The 18073-nt window shown below is 36.3% G+C and overlaps 1 protein-coding gene across 3 annotated transcripts in view; it reads right to left on the reverse strand.

Annotated features, from left to right (window-relative positions):
- Positions 1-18073, reverse strand: part of Hpse2 (heparanase 2 (inactive)) — a 627972-nt gene that overhangs the window by 606088 nt on the left and 3811 nt on the right. The gene's annotated exons all lie outside the window — the stretch shown is intronic.

An 18073-nucleotide genomic window follows, 5' to 3' on the forward strand; every position in this document is an offset into this window, starting at 1 on the left:
TGGGAGGAGGGGGGAATGGGAGGCTGGGAGGAGGCGGAAACTTGTTTTTTTTTTTCCTTTTCTCAATAAAAAAAATTCATAAAAAAAATTTAAGTTAATTCTAAGCAAACAAATGAAAGACTTGTATAATAAAAACTTCAATACATTGAAGGAAAAAATTGAAGAAAACACCAGAAGATGGAAAGATTGCCCTTGTCCATAGATCGGTAGCTTAATAATGTGAAAATGCCCCTCCTATCAAAATCTATCTACAGATTAAATACAATTTCCATCAAAATTTCAACACAATTCTTCACAGAAATTGCAAAAGCAATCTTCAACTTCTGGTAGAAATGTGCACACGTACACATATACACACATGCATACACACACAGAGAGAGGGAGAGAGAAATAGCTAAAAATTCTGAATAATGAAAGAACTGCTAGATCACTACCCCAGATTTTAGTTGTATTATAAAGCTACAGTAATAAAAACAGCATGGTATTGGCATAAAAACAGACACATTTGTAAACTGAATTGAATTGAAGACCCAGGCATGTCAAGATACAAATAGACATATATCCAAAGGCCTCTACAGCCTACTACAAATATACTTGCTCATCCATGTTCGTTGTTGCTATATTCAGAAATTGAAACCAGCTTAGATGTCCATCAAATGATAAGTAGATAATACAAATATATTAAATTTACACAATGGAGTATTATTCACTTGTTAAAATGAAGTTATTAAATTTACAGCTAAATAGATGACACTAGGAAGAATCACCCAGACCCAAAAAGAACCAATATTGTATGTTTTCTCATGTAAGTGGATGCTAACTTTTAAGCTTTCAAAATATGTGCTACAATCTAAATAACCAAAGAAATTAGGTACATTGCAGGGGACTTGGGGGAGCAAACGGTCTCCCAGGGAAGGGGAAATAGAATGTAGTGTTACAGAAAGATAATGGGGAAAGCTAGAATCGGGGTATTAATAGGGATAAGGATAAGAATGGGAGAGAAAGATAAAGGAAGCCTCCAGCACCAGACATGGGTTACATCTTATTGAATCATTGACCAGCCAAAGGGGTCCCATGGAATCTTCAAACATTACAGGCTATTGTCAAGGCTATTGGTTGCTTTCCATAACTTTATGTTAAAGGCCTACTGCAGAAGACAATACCCACTTATGTCATCAAATACAAAAAGGTCAAGCTGGTGCCCAGCTAGAAGCTTCACCCTTATTGACTATTGTTCATGGTACCAGAAGGTACTACTCTTCATGTTCCAGAAGAGAAAAGTAATCATCAGTATCAATCACTCAGATACTAGCCCTGTGACTTACAACAGTGACCTGACTTCAAAATATACTGGTGCAATAGTGGCACAAATATTATGAGAATAACTATCTACATTTTTGTTTGATTTCAGGACCACTCTAGGAGATAGAAATTACAGCTGGCACTGATAAAGTGTTCAAGAACCCAAGAGCAGGTAAATCACTGGCTGAGGGGAAACCTATTACTATTCTGCTACAGCAATAAAATGACTCCTAATGACACACCGCCCACAGAGCAGTGCCTCTCTCGACCCACATCAGAGAAGCTTCTTGAAGTAAATGGGAGTGAACACAGAGACCCACAGCTGGGCAATGTGCAGACTTTGGAGCACCAAGTCCTAAATGAGATGTCCTCCTCATGCCCCTCCCCTCAAGGCTCAGGGATCTATAAGGAAGAGGAGGTGGACAGACTGTAAAAGCCAAAAATAATAGCTGACTCCAAGGAAATGGTGTCTTCTGGACACAATGGGACTGGTACACATATGAGTTACATAGACTAGAAAAACACACACAAGACATGCACAGGTCAAGCCAGCTGGAGTCCCAGTACTGAGAGGAGAAAGTAAACACTGGGTCTAATCCCTAACCAAGAAGTTATCTGCAATTGATATCCACTGCCAAAGGGAAAATCACTTTTTTCAATGAAGTTTCACTGGGAATATCAACTACCCTCCAGGGCAAGGGCTCCCCAATGTTCAAGAATAGAAGCCAACACAAAGTAAACTCAATGGACTTTTTGCTTCATTTTGCTTTATTTTGCATTTTTTTGTCTTATTGGTCTTTTGCTTGTTTGTTCTGATTTTCAGGTTGGGGTGTATGTTTCAACTTTTTTTATATTTTTAAATGAAAGACTAAAAGAACAAAAGTTTGTGAGTAGGGCAGCATAGAAGATCTTGAAGAAATTGAGAGGGGGGAAATGATCAAAATACATTATGTGAAAATTTTTTAAAAAATAAATTTAAAAAATGTCAGAATGACTCATTACAATGAATCACTGACTAACTTATGTTCATTGAGAATGCTCCAAGGTGCTAGATATCTGGAAATATATTAAACATTCTGTAAATAATTTCTTGTCTATAATCCAGATTCCTCTTTGAAACATACAACATTATACTATGGTTTACAAGTCCTAAAACTTATACTACCTAAATCCCTGTACCTATTAATGACGCACTTGGAAGTTCTTTACCAAAAACATTAGAACTTTGTGTCCAATGTTATAAGTTCCTGCCCTCCCTCCACTACCAATTAACTATATAACTTTGAACAAGTCATTTAATATCTATAAGCCTAAGCTTCTTCATTTGTGCAATAATAAAAATGACATCCATATCAAAAATATCTATGAAATTTAAAACTGTGTTATAACATTATCACAATATTTAATATAACTGAAGAACAACCAGGATGGTTTATGTGTACAAGAGATACAAAAACTTTTCTCATATAACAAGATTTATGTACACAAATAAAACTGTTGTGTGGTATTTTGATTGTGTTCTGACAAATAAAGCTTACTTGGAGTCAGAGGGCAGAGCTAGCCACTAGCTGACCAAAATTAACCATAGAGGTTTGGAGGACTGTAGACAGATAAGAGACAGGAGTCAGAAAGTAGTAAGGTAGGGCCAAGAGAGGGTCTTAACCTTTTTGGAGGAAGGAACGGAAGAGACAGGAAGTCACTGATGGCTGCTCCCCTGCTTCTTTGATCGTTCAGGTTTTTATGCCAATATCTGACTCCTGATTTTTTTATCAATAAAGAATAAACACTTCATAAAACATAAATATATCACATGTCTATTGTAGGCCCATATTTCTGTATGGCAGAAGAGCCATAAGCCCGGTCTGAGGTGGTCATGAACAAGCTGTCTCTGTTTAACAATAGCCATGATGTGCTGCTCCTAATCTTTTGTTATAAATGTAGATCACCTGAGAAGAGATGTTGGCTGAAGCTGATGACTTAAGAGTTAGGAGTTTTGGTGTTTCCTTCCTTCCTTTGTAATTTGGAGGACGTCTTATAGAGATGCTAATTCATGGCCTACATGACTGCAAGCATATAGATGCGGACTTGACTAAAAGCCCATTCACCTGGTTGCCTAGGAGACAGCCTAATGTGTTTTCCTGCTCAATTTATGTGATGATATATAAGGTGTTTGGATAATAAAGAGAGGATCTTCAGGAGAAAAGACCCTGAGATGCCCTTCCATCATGATCGTGTAAGCTGTGTCTGATTATTCCTAGCGACTCTGTACCAGTCCCATTTAGGGAAGATAACTATCTATGTTGGACCCACAAGGGCTTCAACAGTCTATATAGAGGGAGCCTCTAATTCAAAAGGTATTTTCTCTGTCCACACACCAATAAGAGGAAAGTGGAATTTTGTTTTCATTTCCTTTCACTAAACTCTTTAATTTAATTAATTTGTCACATATCTTGTAATAATTTAATATATTAGTTGTTCAAGTATAAGGTACATATTCCCAAATGAAAAGAGAGATTTTGAAGGCAGGGGAATACTGTTAATAAACTGTCACACCTCATGGCTTCCAGCAACTGTCTTGCAATCTAAGGATTGCTAAGGAGAAACGTTCCTTGACACTGTCCTCAACTATTAAATGTTCTGATTTTGGTGTTTGGGGAAATGATTCATTAGAAAAGAGAACGAAAAGAAAGAAGAGTTCCAGCAAGGAAAATAAGAAACTGGAAGTGGAGTATGAGAGGAAGAAATATTTCCAGGTAAGTCAAAAAGAACTAAAACATTGTTAGGCATTAACTGAACACTTTACAAATAATACCTGACTTATGCCCATGTTACTCATCCCTCAGTATATAAGCAGTTTGATCAAAAATAGTGTTTTTCAAAAAGGAATAGACAAAGGCTTCCCCTTTGTGTTCATTTCCATTTTATTTTCCTTTACTACAAGTCCCTGCTATCCCCTTCTTGCTACTGCTGATTCACTAATGTGAATCCCATCTCACTCTTGAATACCTTCTGTAGAAAGACATCCATATCACTGTTCTAGACTATGTGCTAAGGTGCCATGATACAAATCTTCCTAAATTCAAATATAATTTCCTTTTCTTAACTTCTATAGATCCTTTATAGATTTCACATCACACATTCCAATCATACCCATTTCCCCATTCCCTCCCACCCATCCTTCTCCCCTGCAACATCCCCCCAAAATCAAAACCAAATTTAACACAAAAACTAAAAACAAAACAACAGCTTCCATGGCAAGAAATACAATTTTCTTAATCACAATTATTCTTTGACGATTTTACAGTTGCTTAAAAAAAATTCAAATCTCTTCATTCTACTCTCAAGTTACTTCTATCTTCTACAGTAGAATCCCAAACACTAATTTAACTTCATCTTCTGAGAAATCCCTTTATGGGGAACAGGAGAGATGGATGAGCGATTTAAGAGCACTTGACTGTTCTTTCAGGGACCTAGATTCAATTCCCAGCACCCACATGGCAGCTCACAACTGTAACTCCAGTTCTAGGGGATCTGGCATCTTCACACATACATGCAGGCAAAACACCAATATACTTAAAATAAAAATAAATGAAGTTTTTTTAAAAAAAAATAAGGAAAGAAATCCCTTTACAGGACACCATCATTCAAGCAAAGCAGCAGCCTAGTGAATGAGAGAAAATACTCACCTGATACTCAGAAGATACATCTAACAGAGGATTAATATTTCAAATATATTTTTTAAAAAACTGAACATCAAGAAAACAATCTAGATACCTAGATGCCTAAAGAGGAAGAGATAATTATCCAGATAGGATCACCAAGCAAAGAGAATTAAGAATTATGAGGACATGTCATTTGAGGGTAAGAATTTCAAAAACATAAACTAAAATATTAATCATGATTCACATAAAAATCAAAGCTGGCTTTGGAGTTGGACACTGGCTATGTCCTTCTCTAAATCCAAGCATATTGTTAAAATAAAAATTCATAATAAATAAATAAATAAAAATTCAGAGTTTCTTTCTCATATCAGGAGCCATGATATGGGACAGAAAGAAAAAAAGAATTTAGGAAAAAAATTTACATTTCTTCATCCTATTTTTGTCTCTATTGTACCTTTCATTGAATATATATGTCTGTATATGTGAATATAAATAATTTTTAAGTTTTCTACAACATTGGGCACTATAAATCAAAATCACAATAAGATATCATTTCATATGCATTAAGAATTGTTAAAATCAAGAAAAGATATAAAAATATAATACAAAGATGTGAAAATGAAACTTTCATACTTTTTGGTTCAAATGTAAATAGTACAATCCTTGGGTATATTTGTCAGTTCCTCAAAAGTTTAAGCATAGAATTACTATATGACCTATCATATAATTCTATTCTTTGGTATATATCCAATAGAAAGGTATACACATGTCTACTCAATAACTTACATATAAATGTTCATAAGCAGCATTATAAATGAGAGTCAAAAAGAAAACACAAATTCCATTAAGCTGATAAATGGATATCTATTGGTCTCTATATGGCTGATTACAATTTAGTAATAGAGAGAAATCCAATACTGACATACATTAGAACTGGGATGAACACTGAAAACAGTATGCTAAGTTTTAAAAAGTTAATCACAAGGCCAATGTGCTGGTGAAGGCCTTAAATTTCAGCCCTTGGGAGGCAGAAACAAGCAGATCTCTGAGTTTGAGGCCAGCCTGGTCTACACAGCAAGTTTCAGGACAGCCAGCCAGAGCTACATAGATCCTGTCTTTAAAAAAAAAATCAGAAAGTATTATTACACAATATATTATTCCATTTATCTGAACTATTCAGAAAGACAAAAGATTAGTGGTTGCCTAACACTGGGGGAACAGAAAACAATGAAGAAGCTAAGGACTAAAAGGTTTTCTTTAGAGATAAGGAAAATGCTCTAAAATTATAATAAATTGTTGCACAATGCTAGGGCACACTAAGTTGAACTGCAAACTCTAAGTGGAATATAAGTTGCATGCAAATTGAATTACATCTCAAAAACTTTTTTAAATAATTAAACCAATGCTCATAAAGTTTATAGTATAGTATCAAGTGTCTTGGAAGTGCTCAATAAATGTAGGCTGATGACATTATGGTGATTCCAGAAATATGTGTGTGTATTACAGTTAATAATCACAGTTAATTTTGAAATTATGAAGCTGTAGTAGGAAGCTTCTTGACATCTGCTCCTGGCAGCACCAATCTACTTCAAGAGGAAGATAGGCATCAAAGAGGCTCCTTATGGAGTTGGTTAGTCATTTGGGCATGAAACTGAGCTAGCCTGGACTGTTTGATGATATGCTGTATGAACTGGACTGATGTGGGAGTGATTTCTTCTTAATAAAGAAACTGCCTAGGCCCATTTCATAGACCAACCCTTAGGTAGGCGGAGAAAACAGAACAGGATGCTGGGAGAAAGAAGTTGAGTCAGGGAGTCGCCATGATTGTCCCACTCCAGACAGACGCAGGTTAAGATCTTTCCTGGTAAGCCAGCTCGTGGGCTACAAAGATTAATAGAAATGGGTTAGATTAATATGTAAGAGCTAGCCAATAAGAGGCTGAAACTAATGGGGCCAGGCAGTGTTTAAAAGAATACAGTTTCCGTGTAATTATTTCGGTTATAAAGCTAGCCGTGCAGGCGGCCGGGTGCTGGGGACGCAGCCCCGCTGCTCCTATTTCAACACTGGACTTGCAGGGTCCACAAAATATGACTGCTGAAGCTACTTTTAAAAAGTAAGACAGTCCTTCAGGGTTCCTGTTTCATGAAAGAGTCTGCCAGACATTCTGCAGAACACAAAGAAAGTGAACATGACAAACTGCCAATATAGGCAGAACTATCTTTGAAATTTTCTGCTTCATGGAATAGTCTACCAGACACTATGAGCCTGTAAGCTGAAGACAGATACCCCAACAGTACAGAAGAATTTTGGGTGAGTGTCCAGGCAGTGAGATGTCTTTGTCAATTCTAGAGTTTTGGAAGTTGCTTACAATGCACTTTCTGTTAACACTTAGGTAATATTATATTCTTCTGGAGTTTTTGATAAAGTTGAAGAATATCTAGGTATAGTTATAGCTTTCCTTAGTTATGATAAAATATAAAGTAGATATAAATATTGTAACTTTCATTCTTGCTTGATACCTGTTTTGTTGTATGTAACTTTACTATATTAAAGTTAAAACCTTCCTTTTTATTTAAACAGAGAAGGGGAAATGGTGTGGGAGGTCCTTCTGTATATATGTTGCTTTCATTGGTTAATAAATAAAGAAACAGCTTTGGACCTTAGCAAGGCAGGGCTTCTTAGTTAGTTGGGGAAAATTAAACTGAATGCTGGGAGAAAGAAGGTGGAGTCACAGAGAAGCCATGTAGCCCCACTGGAGACAGATGCCGGAACTGTACCTGGTAAGTCACAGCCTCTTGGCAATACACGGATTAATGGAGATGGGTTAATTTAAGATATGAGTTAGCCAGAAATACGCTTAAGCTATTGGCCAAACAATATTGTAAATAATATGGTTTCTGTGCGATTATTTCAGGGCTGAACAGATGGAAACGAACCAGCGGCCTCCTACTACATGAAGCCATTATGAAATGAAATTTTTTACATTCTCACCAATGGCCTCATGACCTAAATTACAGCTACAAACATTCTCAACAATCAGAAACAACAGTAAATTTATCTGGTGGTTCTTTTTGAAGTCTTCCTCAACTATTTCAGAACACTTTATTTTTTCCTCAGAAATGCCTGTTTGTATTTATTGTACCATTATTGAGTCTATGTCTTTTTCCCACTAAAGTATGAGCTCTTAAAGGACAAGGACAATGTCTTCCTCATTTTTAGGGTCTAGAAGAGGAGTCTATTGAAGGGCTGGTTCATAGTAATAGCAGGTACTCAATTAAATGAAGATTTAACTCTGAAAATGCCTGAATTTTTAAAATGCTTCATTTATCTGAAGTCCTGTTTTGTCTCCTTTAAGAAGTAAATGAGTTGGTGAGGTGGCTGGTGGGTAAAGGCATTGAGTGTGAAACCCTAAGAACCTGAATTTGATACCCAGAAACCATGTAAAAGTAAAAGAGAAAACCAACTCCGCTAAGTTCTCATCTGGCCTCCACCTGCACATGGTGACATGCGTGTCTACACACATATGATGTATACATTCAATGGTAAAATTAGTTAATAAAGGGAAAGGAGTTTGAATGACTGGCCAGTTTAACAATATTGACATCTCTACTAGACGAAATTGCCTGGATGACATTTCATTGAAAGGAAGTTTCACTACGTTTGATATTCCAAGAGTTTCAAGAACAAAGTAATAACTTTAGTCAGATGATGCAGCCCTGGGAAAGCCAACAATAGCCCAATGAAAACAGTACATTTAACCAGCCTACCACCACAGCTAAAGCAAACTGGATGGGAAGATCCAACCAGTTCATAACTACTGTTGCGTTTCAGTGAACATTTTTTCCTTCTGGCTACCATCAAGATATTAATGTTAGTATCCATAGAGTCAAGCTTTGCCGCTCCGAGTATGGTCTGCAAGCTGGTAGCATAAAAATCACATGATGGCAACTCACTTTTAACCAAATCCCCAAATAATGCATATATACACCATAAATTTAGGGATTCTAAAATACCTGGCTACACCTGGGCTCTAGATTCGGTATTCTGTATAGCCAACCATACACAAACCACTTCACCCAGAGATTCTTGTACAGGTCTGTACTTCAGACCACAGGAAAACTGTTTGGTTTCTATATTGTAATGTTGAAGCTCCTTCCCAGATATTGACTTAATTTGCCTAGGACCTAAAAATTTTAAAACTTCCCTGGCTAATTCAGATGTGGGGAGCCATGATTAACTCCTCCAATCTTAAATCATTGAGACAATTAGTAAGTAGTACTGATCCACTGGGTAATGAGAACCAAATTGATCACCTTTGAAGAGCTTGCAGTGCCCAGTAGCTGGGACATTTTAGTATTCAAAAAACAATATTACTTAGAACCCGAGAAATAAATCCTTCTGCAGCAAGAGCTGACATGAACAGACTGAGAACTACTAGCGTGAGTCCCATAGCACAGGCAGGCACCTGCTGCAATCAAAGAGTGCATTATCCTCAGGACAAGGTTCCTTCTTGTGGCAAAATGTGGATTGCAGCTTCACAGAAACACAGTGTCAAATAAAGGGCAAAGGTGTCTCCCAGGTGTCAGGAAGGCCAACAGCTTCCTTGCAGTCTACTGATGGAAAGTGGGGAAGGCTACTTCAGTCATCCTGTAACACAGGAAATCCCCTTAGCGCACCTTCCTGATTTACACTGGTTTTTGATACACACCACATGTGTCTTCAGCTCTCTTTTCTACCCCCACTCCATGTTTTCAATTGTTCAGTTCCACATTTAGGTGATGAAAACTTAAAACCTGTGGTTATAACTTCTATGAGCAATTTCATTTTTAAAGCTTTCTAAATTTCTACTTTAGTGCCATGAGGAAAACAGAGAAACAAAAGACCTCAGTCATCTACTAACACAAAACCCCTAGTGAAGACATTTAATAAGTGTAAGTTTTCTGTTGAAAATCCTGACCTTTGGACTTGGGTGCCAGTCACCGGTTTTTACAAATGTTCTAAGAAACAATAGCATTTATTTTTTCAATGGTTTTATGTTACATGTTCCGTTTCACCTTCAGACTTGAACTTGGCTAAGTCTGGCCTTGGTGTTGCTTTTGAATCTAAATCTCACCAGATTTGCTTAAAGCCTACCCTTCCACAGGAGCTTCTAACAGCTGGGCAAGTAAATCTACAATCTGCTTTTCCAATAATTGTAAGAAAATAAACACCCCGTTGAGAATAGCATACCTATCTCAGACCAATGAAAGATAGAAAAAGCTTTATCTTAGTGGTGACTACATGTATTTTTCAAGAATTATAGTTTAATGACTGTGTCACCAGAAAGCTCAAGTTCTAGCTTTCAGTTCTCCTTACTCACCACGGGCCTCCTACACAGCAGATGAAATGCACACCTCCTTCCTTTTGTGCGGTGTACTGTAACAGGCAATTAATGCCTTCTTTGAAAAACTTTTGAATTATTCGTTGGAAATCTCAGCAGTGATTTTGGCTTCTCATGGGGCACTTTCAAAATCTCCTCTATCATCTGGATATTCTCTGCACTCATACCCTTACCCCAGGCTCAAGTCCTAAATCTAAATGGTACCTGGAATTTGACTCCTAAATCTGTAAGAATGCCATTCTGCGATCTTTTTTTTATATTTTGAGTTTGTCAAATAAAGACTACTTCAAAAACATGGAGACATCTAGGCCTAAACTGAAACTCCAGCACACACACAAGCAGACATGTCTCTAACAATACCACAGTGTCATTTCAGTCTCCCAGATAATGATCAACCTACTACCACAGGACACAAGAACTCATCCCTGGCCACTGTGCTAGGAATGAGTAGGGAAAATCATAATCTGAAGTGAGACTGTCCTGGAACCAACCATGTCATCCAATTCTAGCATGGTTACTTAAACAGCCCTGAGACAATGTGGAAAATGCAACCTCTTGGTTCCTTTGGTTTGTAATTTCAACTATTTAAAAGGTTGTCTATGGAATTTAACAAAGCTCAACTGAGAAGAAAGATTTAAAAAAATAACAGAAACAAGGCTTTCTTGAAATCTCACCCTTATCAGTCCCTTTTCCTTCACAAATTTCCACTACACCTATAACTTAAAGAAAAAATAAACCAAAATCTAAAATTATCCAACAATTTTAAAGTTTTTCCAATATTTTTTCAAAAATTTTTGTCTCCGTTTTTGCTGCTATCCCTTACCTCAGTATGACAGCTGATCTATCTCTACCTCTTCTTCAATATATATCTTCCAAGACATTCTCACTGCAATGGAAACCATAAGACCTGTCCACACTACTATGTTTATTCTACTCCTTCAGTGCTTCCTAAAAGATGACAATCATCATCTCTTTCAAGTATTCTTCTAATCCCCTGTAATTATCTTTTCATTGTGTATCTAACAACCATCTTGTCACCTAACCTGCAAGACCTTTTAATATGCTTATGATACATAGTTTTTTAATGCTCCACAAGATTTAATATACGGCTTGATTCAGATTCCAGAAAAGTGAATGGATGAGCAAATTCAATAAGTAAACACACTGTGATGAGTGGAGGGCTATGTTTTAATCCTGGTATGCTAACTACTCTACATCTGACTTCGTACAACACAGTAAAAGGCTACCAACTGACACAAACCTAGGCATACCTGAGAAGAAAGAATCCAAACTGAGAAACTACCTCCATCAGACTGCCCAGTGGGCATGTCTGTGGGGCATTTTCTTGATTAACAATTGGTGTATAAGGGCTCAGCCCACTATGGGTGGTGTCAGCCATGGGCAGGTGGTCCTTGGTTGTATAAGAAAGCAGGCTGAGCAAGTCATGGACATCATGCCAGTAATCAATGTTTGTTCGTGATCTCTGCTTCAGCTTCTGCCTCCAGGTTTCTTCCTTGAATTCCTGTTCTGACGTCCCTTGGTGATCTATTGTGTTCAGGACATATAAAATAAACAAACCCTATCCTTCCCATTTAAATTCTGGTCATGGTATTTTTATCAAAGCAATAGAAAGCAAACTAGGACAGAGGTCAATAACTATTATTAGCTTTATTATTTACCCTAAAACCAGGTAAAACCCCTTCACCTAGGTCCCTCTTCCGATAATTCAACTCTCACTTAATTAATTACCTTCTCTGAACTATAACAACCTTAAAAGCTTTTTCTAAATCCTTTGACCCATGGTTATCTCCTTTTTTGTTCTTATAACTATTTTTCTGGTGTGTCTTATGAGCCTGAAAAAGTCTGTATTTCTCAGAATATTAGAATCAGATACTATATAGAGACTACAGAGTTAACCTTCATTTTAAATTTCAGGAAGTTTTCAGAAGAATTAACACCAATCCCAATAGTACACAATTGCTATAAGAACCAAGACTAATAATGAAATCTCTGTGAATCACACACAGAGAGGTAGAGTTCACGCCTACAAGTTTAATGGCAGACATCATTCAATGTGCCCTTAAGCTGGGCTGTATTAATAGCTCACTGGTAGAATTCTTACCTAATATATACCACGACCCAGAGTCACATGCCCCAGAACCATGAAGGAAATATGAGGTGGTCAACAGGGCAGGGGCTAGGGAAAAAATGTGGAAGATAGAAAGGGAAAGTGGAGAAATTATTTCATGTCTACCAAAAATGCTTTTGAACACCATAAAAGCCAATTTAGATATAATTTCTAGCAACATGAATTTGTTTGGAATCCTTTATAATATGTACTTTTCTTTAATTACAAACTTTTTATAATTAACAAAAATGTAGAAATACGCTTCTGTAGAAAAGAATCTGATACAGTTCTGGTACATGAAGTAAGATTTTAAAAAATAATTTCTAATATATTTTTCCAGAAAGACAGTCTCTTACTGTCCAACTACACCCCATGCTCTCTCAAGCTAAATGCATTTTCTCCTGGCCTTTATGTCTCTAAGATCTATCATCATTCACAAACTCAACTTAATTTGCACCAAAGTCTTATAATAAATACTAATTTATTCTCCTCAGACGCTAATTCTATGTTGTCTTGCTGTTACTTTTCACACAGGAAGAGAATCTATGAACATATACTGAAAGGGCACTATCCTTTGTTAATAAATACTACAAGGTGGTGTATATAGCCTGTTTTGCTTTAAAGTTTGGCTTATTTATTTCAACACTGAATTATGGATTTTCCCCCAAAGCAATTAATACTAATATTCAAATGGAAATTTAGGACACTATCATTTTCTATTCTGTTTTTTATTGATTAAGATAAAGTTAAACCCAAAGTAAGTATTTAATAATGTTTTTTTATTAACTGAGTTTCAGGAAACATTGTGTGAAATAAAATGAGATAATGAATACTGTGCAAGTTCAAGACAATGTGTGTATTTTGACAGCTGTGCTACTCCTATGTCATGTGTCTCTACTGATGAAATGAGAACAGAAAGAAGAGGAACTAACTACTTGATCTTCATGAAAACTGAAAAAACTCCCTAAAGAAAATAGAACAATAATAATATTTGTACCATATCTTAGAGTTTAACAATGTATGTTCAAATTCATTGTTTATAATAGTAGAAGTTCTCTGAAAAGACTTCAAGAAATGAAGACTAAAAGTATATGAAATTGTGGAAAAAAACACTATTATATCAATAGCTGCAAAACAGACAAAGGAACTACAGAAAGAAAACAAAGAAAAGCAAAATTCAAGACAAAAAAAAAGTATGTATAGTAACATTACTTCCTTCCCAATGCAAAGCTTTAAATTTAATGGTGAAGTTAGACTTAATACATAGCCTGGAACCAAGACAACTTGATGAACAAAAATAAAATGTCTGTATATGTACCTGAAATAATGAAAGAGTTACTAAAATAGCATTTAAAATGGACTTCCTGGGAACACACAATGGAGGCAAAAGAATGAAGAATCTTTACATATATCTTGACTCATTGCTTCATTGGTCAGTTTTATCTTCCTAGAGATTTTCACAGAACTATTGAACTACTGGAAATATTTGCTAAATAATAAAGTACCTGCGAATGTTTACTGAAGATCTATCATATGACATTTAGCTACAATATCTTCCTATACTTTGCATTTCAGTTGAAAAGGTGAACCAAACATTTATATATGGGAAGTTACATGTCAAGAAGAGATAGAAAGAGCCAAAAGAGCATAAAGAATAAAAGCATGCCTTCCAGAATAAGAAGAGATCACTTGGAACTTCCTGATCAAAAGAGACTGTACAAATAAAGAGTATTGCGATATCCCTTTAAGAACCAAGTGTGGTGGTGTAAGATTTGAACAGAGCCAAGAAAGACATTCAAGCAGAAATATGCTAGTCAAAAAAAAACGACATATATTTGAGACAAAAAGGTACTTTAGGGAGATCTGAATAATCAAGGAAGGCCATATTAAAAAATACACAGAAATATTGGGTAGGAAAAGCTTTAAACACCATGTTGAAGAATTTGAAAAGTTTATATAAGCAATCCACAAATAATCAAGGCTTTTAGCAAATAAAAAAAGAATGTAACATGATAAACATAAAATTTTAGACATTTCATTCTTAATATGCATAATAAATGGTGTACATCTTCATTACAGATATCGTTATATCCATAAAAAAAGGGTGGTTGTACAAATAAAGAACACTAAAGACATAATAAAGAGGGGAAGGCTAGGCCAAAACAGACCTAAGAAGAAAATATTCACCCATTATGTTGTGGGGAACAAGTACAATACAACACAAAGACAAGAGAAAGTTAGGAAAACGTGAGATTCACAGAGTTTTTTTAAAAAATCATTGTTTTACTTCCTCCACATTACTATGCACATGTGAAATTCAAATTGCCCCAGCACAGAGCAAAGTGCCAAATTGATTGTACCAAATTGATATAAAAACAATGGCTTCACAAAGTTCAAGAAAGTGCGATTGTTCTACTATGCTCAAGAAGTATTTGAAAAATAGAAGCCACATGACTTATTAATTGCATATTAATTCAAGAGAAAATTCACAACAGAGTAACAATATGAGTGAATTAACTAGAAAAATATGGATTTTGCCCAAGCAGGAGCTGCATTTCAGTTTAATGTTAGTATATCATAAAACGAAGAGCTAATCTCCTCTCTAATCATCACACACACACACAAAGCTTCTTTGGCATCTGATCTGAAAGTGTCCCTATAGTCTTTTAATACTCTCAAATGATCCCTAAGCCAAACTCCTTTCACACTGACTTCAATCTTTCTCAATCTTAATCACTACTCACTACCACTTTACAACATTAAATGTAAATGCTGTAAGAGACTTTAGCCTTCTTATAGTGCTTTGCCATCAACAAAATATTTACAGATTACTTTTTATAATCCTCACAGAAAAACATGCACAGCAGGAACTATCATCATCCAGCGTTACTGAGAAACAGTAAGCCAGTGCCACACAGGCTTAAGTGTTAGATCCAGGCGTACAGTCTGAGCTTTCTAAGCCCAAGTTCCACATTTTCTTCACTATATCATTGGTTTTCATACTTCATTTGTGAGTACATTGTTATTCAATATCATGTTTAAGTGAATATTTTTCAGGTAACAGTATTTTTATTTATATTTTGCACAGGTTTTTATTTTAGTCACAAATGTTGAGTCCAACCTGGCACAATAAGTGATTTCAATGCCCTGCTTTCTCCACTAGACAAGTCATTTGTTCTTCTGACTGGTGTGGCCTGAACCTCAAGTGAATATATTTTAATAAGTACCTTGATGGTCAACTATGTAATGCAGAGCTATTTACTAAAAGAATCTAATTATTTTGAGATGTCTGTGATGATTACAATTATCATTGAATGAAAAGTGACAAGAAAACAGACGTTAGTAAAATTGTTATTATACCAAAAATATTTTTGTCTTAAATTCCGCAATGTAACATTTAACAACAAAGACAATATGGGTGATCTAGGGATGTGTGAGAACCAAAGGGCAAGAAGAGGACGTTCCTACTCGCCTCCACTGCTGATATAGTTCATAGCATCCTATTACCAGGGGGACATAAATCAGAAGGAGTTCAGCTAGGAGCAATAAAACAGATTAGGGTCTGGAAAGGCTGACTTTAAAGAAGGTTTTAAAAGAATTAAATCCAGGTAGTCTGTGGAGTTGGTGCCCATGCCAAAGACAAGTTATTTTGAAGGTATGTGTCTTTAAAAATATCTGTAAATATCTGAAGAATACTTAGAAAAATAAGGTCAGAAAAAATTTGCAGGCAAAAAAGAAAAACTAAAGGTAGGAGAACTCTCTCCCTCAGGCATGAAAACTATACTCCTATAGGTGTTCAGTATTAGGTTGGAGAAAGTTCATCTGGGATGATGCTATATTAACTCTGAAGTGGAGGAGGGTTTGAAAGTGAACAGACTTTTCTATTCCTCTGGTTTGATGGTTGTTTTGTTTTTGTTTTTAATTCTGCGAAGTTTTACAGACAAAACTGTCTGCCAATTCCTTTTCTCCTCATGATGCCCACTTCCTCCTTTTATAAAGGGAAATAAATTGTATTCTACACTTGAAGCAGAATTCACTATACTCAGTAAAGGGTTGACAGAATTTTAAATTCAAGGTTTAAAGAAAAGATCAATTTCTAAAACATATACTGTTCTTTTTCTCCTTCCAGCAATTTCTGGAGGTTTCACATGTTTTTCCACAAACTAAAGAGGAAGAAGTCTTAATGAATTTGAACAAAAACTATCTCATCAGGAAAATCATCAATACATCCCTCTTCTTTCTGATGCCGGAACTGACAGTGACCCTGAGAGCAATGAGATCCTGGGTCATACCACCACCATAGATGCTGTGCAGATTGTCTTTTACCTTTCCATGCCTCATACTGAGTGACAGCAGATTCTACACGCAGTTCATATTTTATAGCAATGATTTTACCTTTGAAGAGATGAATTCTTAAATACCTTCACTCTTGGGCAAATGTTTCAAAAGAGTAAGTCTTAGCAATGCTTCAAACTCAACAAGCTGTAATCTTGCCCTCTGTCTACTCTAAGCAAAAGTTCATCAGCCACCCTACCCTTGGAAAAGATCCTAATACCTCTCCAAAAGTCTCATTCAGTGGCTCCCACAATGACAAGGACATCTCCTTTTTCAGGTGATTTCTAAGAAGTTGTAACAAAATCGCAAGGACTCTGAAAACCTGTGCCCAGTCCCTTAAAGCTGACAGTTAACAACAGCAGTAATAATAAATACTATGAGAAGGAACAGCAGCATGGGGCGGGGGGGGGGGGGGCACAAAAGAGAGAGAATGCCCTTAAAAAAGACACTAATGCCTCTGCTACCAACTTTAACAACACGGTAACTGAAGATGCTACAATTGCCACCTATCTCTGAAAGAAAACTTCATAGACATTAACACCAAACCTTTATAGAAAAATTTTAAGTATCATTTTCATTCATTTCCAATAAAACCAAAATTGTTTACATTTAAAATGATTGACTTCTCACACAAGAATTTGGAGCTTTCAAAGTCTTTGCAAGCCTTAACTCATCTATCTGATTCTGGCTGTAAAGAAAGCTAACATCTGCAATGCCACTGGTAAACTGAGAGAAACATGAGACTACTGATTAGGCAGTCCAAAGAAGGGAGAAACCTTCCTCACAGTGGAACAATCTAAGAGGTATTATTCCATTAAATTTTAGAGTGGGCTTCAAAAAAGGTTAAAGCTCTATCTCCCATTTCAGGAAAAGACGAAATAAGACAAACAAAAGGTACATGTGCCTAGAATTTTAGGAATAAAGTGTGCCTGCCTAGCTCCTCAATAATCTAGGAACCTGGCTCAATTTTCTCAAAAGGGAAAAACAAAACAAAAAAACAAAAACACTCAGACCTGGCCCAAAGAAGTATGGCCTACAGGTTCCAGGACTTTGGAGACTCTACCGCCCAGCACAAAAGCAGACAGCCAGGCTATGGACAACTGGGGAGATCTCTTTGCATAGTCACCTCAGGAGTCTCACACTCCTAGTGAACCCTAGCCTCCTGCTGCTGTAGTTTTTCAGGGGAACTTCAAACAGGCTCTGTTCCAAATCTCTCTCTCTCTCTCTCTCTCTCTCTCTCTCTCTCTCTCTCTCTCTCTCTCTCTC

The sequence above is a fragment of the Microtus ochrogaster genome, chromosome 8, assembly GCF_000317375.1.
Source record: "Microtus ochrogaster isolate Prairie Vole_2 chromosome 8, MicOch1.0, whole genome shotgun sequence".
NCBI lineage: Eukaryota > Metazoa > Chordata > Mammalia > Rodentia > Cricetidae > Microtus > Microtus ochrogaster.